Consider the following 9,983-nt stretch of genomic DNA (forward strand, 5'->3'; position numbering starts at 1 on the left):
GCTGACCAAGGTTGTTGTCAATGATCTGATCACAGCTAAAACTAAACGTGATTACTCTCTTCTAATTCTCCTGGATCTCTCTGCTGCATTTGACACTGTTGACCACTCTCTCCTCAAACAAATGCTACAATCCCTAGGTCTTGAAGGCACTGTCCTATCCTGGTTCTCATCCTACCTATCTAATGGCTCTTTCAGTGTTAATTTCTCTGGATCCACCTCTGCTCCACTTCCTTTATCAGTTGGAGTACCGCAAGGCTTAGTCCTAGGTCCTCTGCTATTCTCTATCTACACCACTTCTCTTGGAAAACTAATAAGTTCCTTTCAGTATCATCTCTATGCGGATGATACACAAATCTATCTATCCTCTCCTGATCTTTCACCATCTGTGTTGTCTCGCGTTACTGACTGTCTTTCTGCCATTTCATCTTGGATGTCTTCTCGCCAACTCAAACTCGATCTTTCAAAAACAGAATTAATAATATTCCCACCCAACAATAGAAGCTTCCTGCCTGATATTTCTATTTCTGTTGATAACATGACCATAAATCCCACCCTGCAAGCTCGTTGCCTAGGTGTAATCCTTGACTCACAACTATCCTTTGTTCCCCACATCATGTTACATACATCTAAAAAGCATTTTCAGAATACGTACATATCTCCCACAAGACACTGCAAAAACATTAATTCATGCCCTCATCATCTCCCACATCGACTATTGCAATTCCCTCCTTACTGGTCTTCCCAAAGTCAGACTCAAACCCCTACAATCTATTTTGCACGCAGCGGCTAGATTGATTTTCCTAGAATCGTTCTTCCTCTGCTGAGCCACTCTGTCAGTCTCTACATTGGCTGCCTGTTTTTCACCGAATCCAATATAAATTACTTCTACTAACATACAAGGCCATCATCATTGCACCGACATACATCTCCTCACTTGTCTCAAAGTATCTCCCAACTCGACACCTCCGTTCTGCACAAGATCTGCGTCTCTCTTCCACTCTCATCTCTTCCTCCCATTCCCATTAACAGGACTTTTTTCGGGCTGCACCCACTTTATGGAATTCCCTCCCTGGCACAATAAGACTTTCCTATAGTCTTCAAACTTTCAAGCGTTCTCTGAAAACCCACCTCTTCAGGGAAGCTTATAATATTCCTCAACCCCCATCTTAATCTCCCTAGGTTACCCTAAAACCATAATCTACACAGCTAACACAAGACAGCAACCGTCTGACCAACACTGCTGTGTGACTGATCACACAGCCCACTGAATACTTTTTACCTTCGCAATCTGGCTGGATCAATATGCAATATGTAGCACTTACCCTCATGAATCAAAACTAGCATTGTCCTATAGATTGTAAGCTTGCGAGCAGGGCCCTCTTACTTCTCTGTCTGTATTACCCAGTATTGTTTTATTACTGTGCTTGTTCCCAATTGTACAACGCTACGGATATTGCTGGCGCTATATACAGTGGGTGGATTCAGACGGTTCTCACCGGTTCGCCAGAACCGAAACCTAATTTTAGGGTCAGTTCAGTGAACTGGTGGCTACAGACTGAGTCCACCCTCTTCGTTGGTGGGGGGAGCAGGGTCCTTTAAACAAAATTAAAATACTCACCTGTTCGCTGTGTCGGCACTCCTCCTCCCTGCTCCACCTGCAATGAATGTCGGGCATGATGTCATCACGTCACGCCCGACATTCAGTGAGGAGCGGCACAGAGAGGAGTCAGCAAGAAGACAGAAGAGAAGAAAAGAGAAGAAAGAAGCCGATAGAAAAGGTAAGTGAAGGAACGGAAGCAAAGGGGAGAGAAGGCAGCATGGCAGAGTGTGAAGGGGGGGGGGGGGAAGCAGCATGGCAGAGTGTGAAGGGGGAGAAAAAGCAGCATGGCAAAGTGTGAAGGGGGGGGGGGGAAAGCAGCATGGCAGAGTGTGAAGGGGGAGAAAAGCAGCATGGCAGAGTGTGAAGGGGGGGAAAAAGCAGCATGGCAGAGTGTGAAGGGGGAGAAAAAGCAGCATGGCAGAGAGTGAAGAGGGAGCACAGGCAGCATGGCAGAGTGTGAAGAGGGAGCACAGGCAGCATGGCACAGTGTGAAGGGGGAGCACAGGCAGCATGGCAGAGTGTGAAGGGGAGCAAAGGCAGCATGGCAGAGTGTGAAGGGGGAGCACAGGCAGCATGGCAGAGTGTGAAGGGGAGCACAGGCAGCATGGCAGAGTGTGAAGGGGGAGCACAGGCAGCATGGCAGAGTGTGAAGGGGGAGCACAGGCAGCATGGCAGAGTGTGAAGGGGGAGCACAGGCAGCATGGCAGAGTGTGAAGGGGGAGCACAGGCAGCATGGCACAGTGTGAAGAGTGAGCACAGGCAGCATGGCAGAGTGTGAAGGGGGAGAAAAGCAGCATGGCACAGTGTGAAGGGGGAGCACAGGCAGCATGGCAGAGTGTGAAGGGGGAGCACAGGCAGCATGGCAGAGTGTGAAGGGGGAGCACAGGCAGCATGGCACAGTGTGAAGGGGGAGCACAGGCAGCATGGCAGAGTGTGAAGGGGGAGCACAGACAACATGGCAGAGTGTGAAGGGGGAGCACAGACAACATGGCAGAGTGTGAAGGGGGAGCACAGGCAGCATGGCAGAGTGTGAAGGGGGAGCACAGACAACATGGCAGAGTGTGAAGGGGGAGCACAGACAACATGGCAGAGTGTGAAGGGGGAGCACAGACAACATGGCAGAGTGTGAAGGGGGAGCACAGACAGCATGGCAGAGTGTGAAGGGGGAGAAAAGCAACATGGCAGAGTGTGAAGGGGGAGCACAGACAGCATGGCACAGTATGATGAAGAGGGGCATTACTGTGACATACTATGAACTGGGGCATTACTGTGGCATAATTTTAATTGGGGGCACTACTGTGTGGCATAACATGACTCATTACCATTATTATCTTGAGTGACATTAGCAGCATAAAATAAGAAATATTTTATACACACACACACACCTGGGTTTGACTAGATAACTGTCTCTTGATATTGATATAAATAATTTATCATTATGCAGCTTTTATAACATTTGTTGTTTATTACTTTGCTATTGTCTGTGTAATGTCTAAATAATTTATACTCTCTTATTGCTTATATTTAAAGTTAATTCCTATTGTGATTCAATGTTAAATATTAAACTACCTTTCGGTATATCATCTTTTTGTATACTTAAAACGGTCATTCGGGCAGAGAACCGGTTGTTAATTTATTTGAATCCCACCACTGGCTGTATAAATAAATGTTGATGTACATGGAGCAAACAGTTTTTCAACTCAAATGGACTTGGCGTGTGCAGATTGAGTCTATGTTTGATATTGAATATTTTTTTGTAAACTAACACATACTTGCCTACTTTTCCTCGTTGGCTTCAGGGAGATTCCGGGGGAGGTGGGCGTGCGGGGACGGGGCTTGATGAATTGCATCATTTTGACTCTGCCCCCTAAATGATTGCCACAATTTGGCCAATTACACCAGGGGGGCGTGGCTAAGATGATGCGATATTTGCGTCATTAAGCCCCGCCCCCTGCCACTTATCTATTGCGGGGAGGAGAGCCAGGAGGTTGCCCTGCTCTCCTGGGAGGTCTCCCAGAAATGCGGGAGTCGCCTGGACATTCCGGGAGAGTAGGCAACTATGCGTTAAAGAAAAGCAGCTAATGAATCTCTAGAGACTGAAGTGTCTTTTACATTTCTGTCTCCATTACTGAAGTCATGTTGTCTTACCTGTCAGTCTTTGATTAAATCTTGGTCTCCATGAAAATGGCCACCTCCATAGGCATCAATACATAGACATAGGACACAATTTCTGAACTGTGTCATCATGCCACAGATGGCGAAGCCAACCACGTCTTGTACTGGCTCAGCATCAGGGAGAATGCCAGACTCTTCAGGGAGTGAGGGAGATCACCCCTATTTCAGGGAGTCTCCCTGACATTCAGGGAGAGTTGGCAAGTATGAACTAACACAATCTGCCCTACACATTTGCTGTATTCTATGCTGGGGAAATTAGCATTGCTTCACTCAGATCAGATGCAAGACGTAGGATAGTTGACCAAAGACCCCAAAGAGTAAAAGATAAGAGGTTCCAGTCCAAGTGTCAGACCACTTGTCACCTCCATCTGCTTTAAATGATGGTAGTGGTAGGTTGAACCATCTTGGGATAAATGAGGCTGACAATTGACAGAGATCAAATAAAACATGTGTTTCTGATTCCCAACCAATTGCTTCCCAGACTGATTCCAATCTTTGCCTATTCTTTCAGACCAGTCATTAATTATTCCCCATCACAAGTATTTCATGACACCAGGGGCAAATACAGGGCGGAGGGGTATTCCAAATGTAAATTGTTTAGTAGAATGCAAAAGTATCACAGATAGACAGGATTTTATCAGGCACCATTCCACATTTCTTATGAAATACCACATAACGGGCATGATTCATTAAGGATCTTAACTTGAGAAACTTCTTATTTCAGTCTCCTGGACAAAACCATGTTACAATGCAAAGGGTGCAAATTAGTAAAGGTGTGCACCGGGCACTTTTAGTGTTTTGGGTTTTGGGTTTTGGGTTCTGATTAGCTTGAGGTTTTGGGTTCTGATTTGTTTTGCCAAAACACCTGACGAAAGATTTTGGTTCTGATTTAGGGTTTTGGGTTCTGATTTATTTTTAAAAAAGCATAAAAAGTGCTAAAATCTAGTTTTTTGTTTGTTTTTCACTCCTATGCTATTATTAACCTCAATAACATTCAATAACAATCATTTCCACTAATTTTCAGTCTATTCTGAACACCTCACACCTCACAATATTGTTTTTAGTCCAAAACGTTGCACAGAGGTAGCTTTCTGGACTGCGTAGTGGAGTGGGCCCGGTACCCAATTTGGTACCGGGGCCACAATACCTCCGCCTTCAAATGGTCTCAATTCCACTGCACAGCTGCCTGCTCCTACATCCTCTGCAGCATATACAGGGTGTAGTTCGAGCGTGTCAATACCTCTTGTTTTAGACGATGACAGGTCATTTTGATTAATTTTGGATTTGGCAGCAACAGTCAACGTTTTTTAATATCTGATACGCCTCTATCTGGACTGCGTAGTGGAGTGGCCCCGGTACCCAATTTGGTACCGGGGCCACAATACCTCCTCCAACCATGGTACAGACCATTCATCATTGAGATCATATAAAGTATGTTAAAGACAGACAGGGTCGAAGTGTTATTTGTTGACTTTGGAAACAAAAAAACTTTCCCTCTTGCAAATCTTCGTGCAATGAAGAGTGACTTTTTCATTTAAAGGCTCAAGCTTTCAAGTGTAGTGTTTATAAGTTATATTATACTTTTGGTTTAATTTGTTTCATTTGTTTTAATTTTGTTTTACTTTGTGCTCATGGCAAACGACTGTTGAACGGTCAATTGTTTGGTAAAAGACGTAGCGGTCTTACGACTTCCCCTCTGGGAAGATGACCGACTACCAGCAGCAACAGCAGCAGTGGCAGTAGTAGGCGTACCGCTGCAGGAGTCCTCGGATGAATCCCGTATTGAGGAGGACTCAGTCTGGCTGGTGACATGGCCTGCAGGACTAAATCTGATGGAGATCGTGGAGGAAGTCGACGAGGAGGGTGTTGGTGGTGTGTATCCAACAGGACCAAGGGATTTAGGTGTCCCTGGACTGATGACGGTCCTAGCCCCAGTTCCTGAACTAACCACTGAACTATGAAGGTTATTCAGGTGACGTATAAGGGAGGATGTCCCTAGGTGGCCAAGATCCTTACCCCTGCTTATTTGAGCTTTACATAAGCTACATATGGCCATACATTTGTTGTCAGGATTTGGATAAAAATAACTCCAGACCGAAGAGGTGCATTTTTTGGTCTTCTGACCAGGCATGACGATTGGGCTTTTTCATCCCATGGACAACAGCTGTTTCTTCCCCTGGTGCCTCATTTACAATAACCACATCAGCATCCTCATCATCAAGTTCCTCCACAGCGCCAGCTACATCAATAGCCTCCTCCCGGTGTACAACATTGACACCTTGATTATCCAAATCTGGATCTACACTGTGGGTGATCCTTCCAGCATATGCAGAGGGTGTGCTGCAAATGGTGGATGGAGTCACCTCTTCCCGTACAGTGATGGGAAGGTCAGGATTATCAACCACCAACACCCTTGGACTCGCCTTGGGGATTTGTGATGTCATCTGTTTAGAAGACAGAGTTGTTTGCTGTTTTGTTGTTGTTGCTGACAGCATAACTCTCTTCAATTTTTTGAGAGGGGGGGGGAGGAGGGCTTAGATCCTTGGGTGAAGCTGAACCAATAGTCCTGAACATGGGCCAGGGCCTAAGCCGTTCCTTGCCACTCCGTGTCGTAAATGGCATATTGGCAACTTTACGTTTCTCCTCAGATGTTTTTAATTTTCTTTTTTTGGAAATTTTAGTCAACTTTGGGTTTTTGGATTTTACATGCCCTGTACTAGGAGATTGGGCATCGGCCTTGGCAGACGACGTTGATGGTATTTCATCGTCTATGTCATGACTAGTGGCAGCAGCTTCAGCATTAGGAGGAAGTGGTTCTTGATCTTTCCCTACTTTATCCTCCAAATTTTGGTACTCCATTATATGCAGCACAAGAGAGCGTACCCCTAAACCACACACACTGGGCAAAGCCTTTACAAATTATCTGCGGCACAGGAGAGTACCACTGGACTGGAGTTATACAGCAGTACCTATTTTTAGTGACAGCTGCAAGAGTGAACGTAGTGTGAATTTGAATTGAAATAGTACTACCTAATTTTTGTGACAGCTGGAAGAGTGAACGTAATGTGACTTTGAATTGAAATAGTACTAATATTTTTTTCAACCTAATTTTTTTTTTTTCGTATAATTTTTTAATTTTTTTTATATTTATTTTTTTATAACTTTTTAATAAATTTTTTATAACTTTGGAATAATTTAGAAATAACAATGCCCTTAGCAGAACAGCGCATAGGACACAGCACCACTGGAATCAGCAGGACACAGCACTGCACAAAGCACCACTGGAATCAGCAGGACAGAGCACAGGACACAGCACCACTGGACTCAGCAGGACAGAGCACAGGACACAGCACCACTGGACTGGACTGAGCACAGGACACAGCACCACTGGACTCAGCAGGACTGAGCACAGGACACAGCACCACTGGACTGGACTGAGCACAGGACACAGCACCACTGGACTCAGCAGGACAGAGCACAGGACACAGCACCACTGGACTGGACTGAGCACAGGACACAGCACCACTGGACTCAGCAGGACAGAGCACAGGACACAGCACCACTGGACTCAGCAGGACACAGCACTGCACAAAGCACCACTGGACTGGACAGAGCACAGGACACAGCACCACTGGACTCAGCAGGACAGAGCACAGGACACAGCACCACTGGACTGGACTGAGCACAGGACACAGCACCACTGGACTCAGCAGGACAGAGCACAGGACACAGCACCACTGGACTCAGCAGGACAGAGCACAGGACACAGCACCACTGGACTCAGCAGGACAGAGCACAGGACACAGCACCACTGGACTCAGCAGGACAGAGCACAGGACACAGCACCACTGGAATCAGCAGGACACAGCACTGCACAAAGCACCACTGGACTCAGCAGGACAGAGCACAGGACACAGCACCACTGGACTGGACTGAGCAGAACACAGCACAGCACAGCACAGCACGAGATCTACCAGGACAGAGAACCACCTAACACACCCTCCCTCTTCCCTGATCAATGCCCGAGTGAAGATGGCGGCGGCAAGCGGGGAATTTAAAGGATCCGGGTATCGTGAGATCCGACAGCGGAATTATGAGTCAGAGCCTCGTTTTAAGTTTCGGAATCGGCTGGAATACCCGGACATCACTCGGATCTGACTCGGAATCACACTGTTTGGGTGGGCTCGGATTCCAGACATCCGAGCCCGCTCATCCTTACAAATTAGTATTCTGTTTTGTACATAAGTTAAATACTGACTGTTTTTTCATGTAGCACACAAATACTTGATAGCTTATTTGTACACTGACATTTAAAGTTGATATTTGTGTGCTACATGAAAGATGAAGATGATGATGTAAAATAAATACACTTGGGAATGAAGGGCTCTGTGTCGACACCTTGTGGCCAGTGTATGCACTACAGTGTGGAGCTAAAATGTGACAAAAAGTAAATTTAATGTTTAGGAGAATAGATCACAACAAAACAACAATATCATGCTTATCACTTACATACAAAGTATCCAAACAGATGAAAGGACACAATCATACATTATGTAAACTTTTTTCTGTAAACTTATACTAAAATGGGCAGTAACGTATGCTGATTTTGTAATCACCTTAAAGCTTCCACTTCTAATTTGTTTATAATGTGACTGCCACTAGGGAGTCCATATATTGAACAAATTATGAGCAAATATATAATATAAGCAGTTTGTATTGTGCTTCAAGAGAGAAATATACTTTAAAGTCTCATGCCTATGTTCCAAATACTATTATTTCTATTCCAAAAGCTCCTTGCACTAAGAAAACCCACTGACCACAAACCGACCCCATGAAACATGAGCTGATTAATTAGAAATTGAGAAGAGCATGCCACCTGCTGGCCACAGCAAGTAACTGCATCTAAAATTGTTATAAACTACTTAATAGCTGAATCGATTATCATCAACATTAGAATAACTTTTTTTCCTTTGTATCATCATCATCATCATCACCATTTATTTATATAGTGCCACTAATTACACAGCGCTGTACAGAGAACTCTCCCCATGTTTGCGTGGGTTTCCTCCAGGTGCTCCAGTTTCCTCCCACACTCCAAAAACATACTAGTAGGTTAATTGGCTGCTATCAAAATTGACCCTAGTCTCTGTCTGTGTCTGTGTGTGTGTGTGTGTCTGTGTGTGTGTGTGTGTGTATGTGTTAGGGAATGTAAACTGTAAGCTCCAATGGGGCAGGGACTGATGTGAATGAGTTCTCTGTGCAGCGCTGTGGAATTAGTGGCGCTATATAAATAAATGGTGATGATGATGATAGATGACTGTAAACTTATATTCGTGTGAGAACATAACACACACAGTAAATGTCCCACAGAATGGATAATACACTCTCACTGTTTTCAGGGATGAAAAAAAACAAAGAAAATACATAAACTTGTGTATATTATTGTAATCAGGATTTGCAGCTTCTGCATCAAGATACAGAAGGTTCATAGGTAATGCTGTACTTTTAATAAGCAAACATGTCCCAGCATTCCCTGGGGGAGGGGGGCTGTCACTTTTCACCGGACCTTTATCAACAGATAATGGACAGAGATGGAAACACCTGAATACATGAGGGACACCAAGCATATTGAAAGCAAGAGTTCCACACAGGTATAGCTTATGCATTAATTAAGCAAATAATGTCAGGGGCATATATAACAGTCCTGGACTGCCCTGGTCTGGAATTATGGCTGGAAGAGGGGTAGTTTTTGGGGCTCATTGGGCTGTAGGTTTACTGACCAAGACAGCTCAACTTGCTAATATTTCCTAAGCAAAGTCATCAAATATGATGTCAGCGTGTGACTTCATCAGCAAAGGGCAGCGGTGGGTGGCAGTTGAGTGACAATTCCAGGCAATGGTAGTCACAAAGCAACACTACAACCTCAATGCTACCTGGTGACCCAACATTCTATTCAATTATATTGTTGTTTCAAGTATTTTTCTTTTTTGCACACTACTTGTACAGCCTTAGAGGCTGCGGTATGGATGGTAAATACATATCTGCTCACTTTTTACTGTGTGATACCAGTTCTGCTTTTCACACTTTTTCTCTAATTGAAATAATCCTGAACAATGATACTACTGAGAAAGGTATTTCAGAGATAGATAGATATTAAATAGTTATGAGGTTAGATAGGTAAGATGTAGCTTAGACTGGGTACACACTA

This window comes from Mixophyes fleayi, chromosome 12, assembly GCF_038048845.1.
Source record: "Mixophyes fleayi isolate aMixFle1 chromosome 12, aMixFle1.hap1, whole genome shotgun sequence".
Classification (NCBI taxonomy): Eukaryota; Metazoa; Chordata; class Amphibia; order Anura; family Limnodynastidae; genus Mixophyes; species Mixophyes fleayi.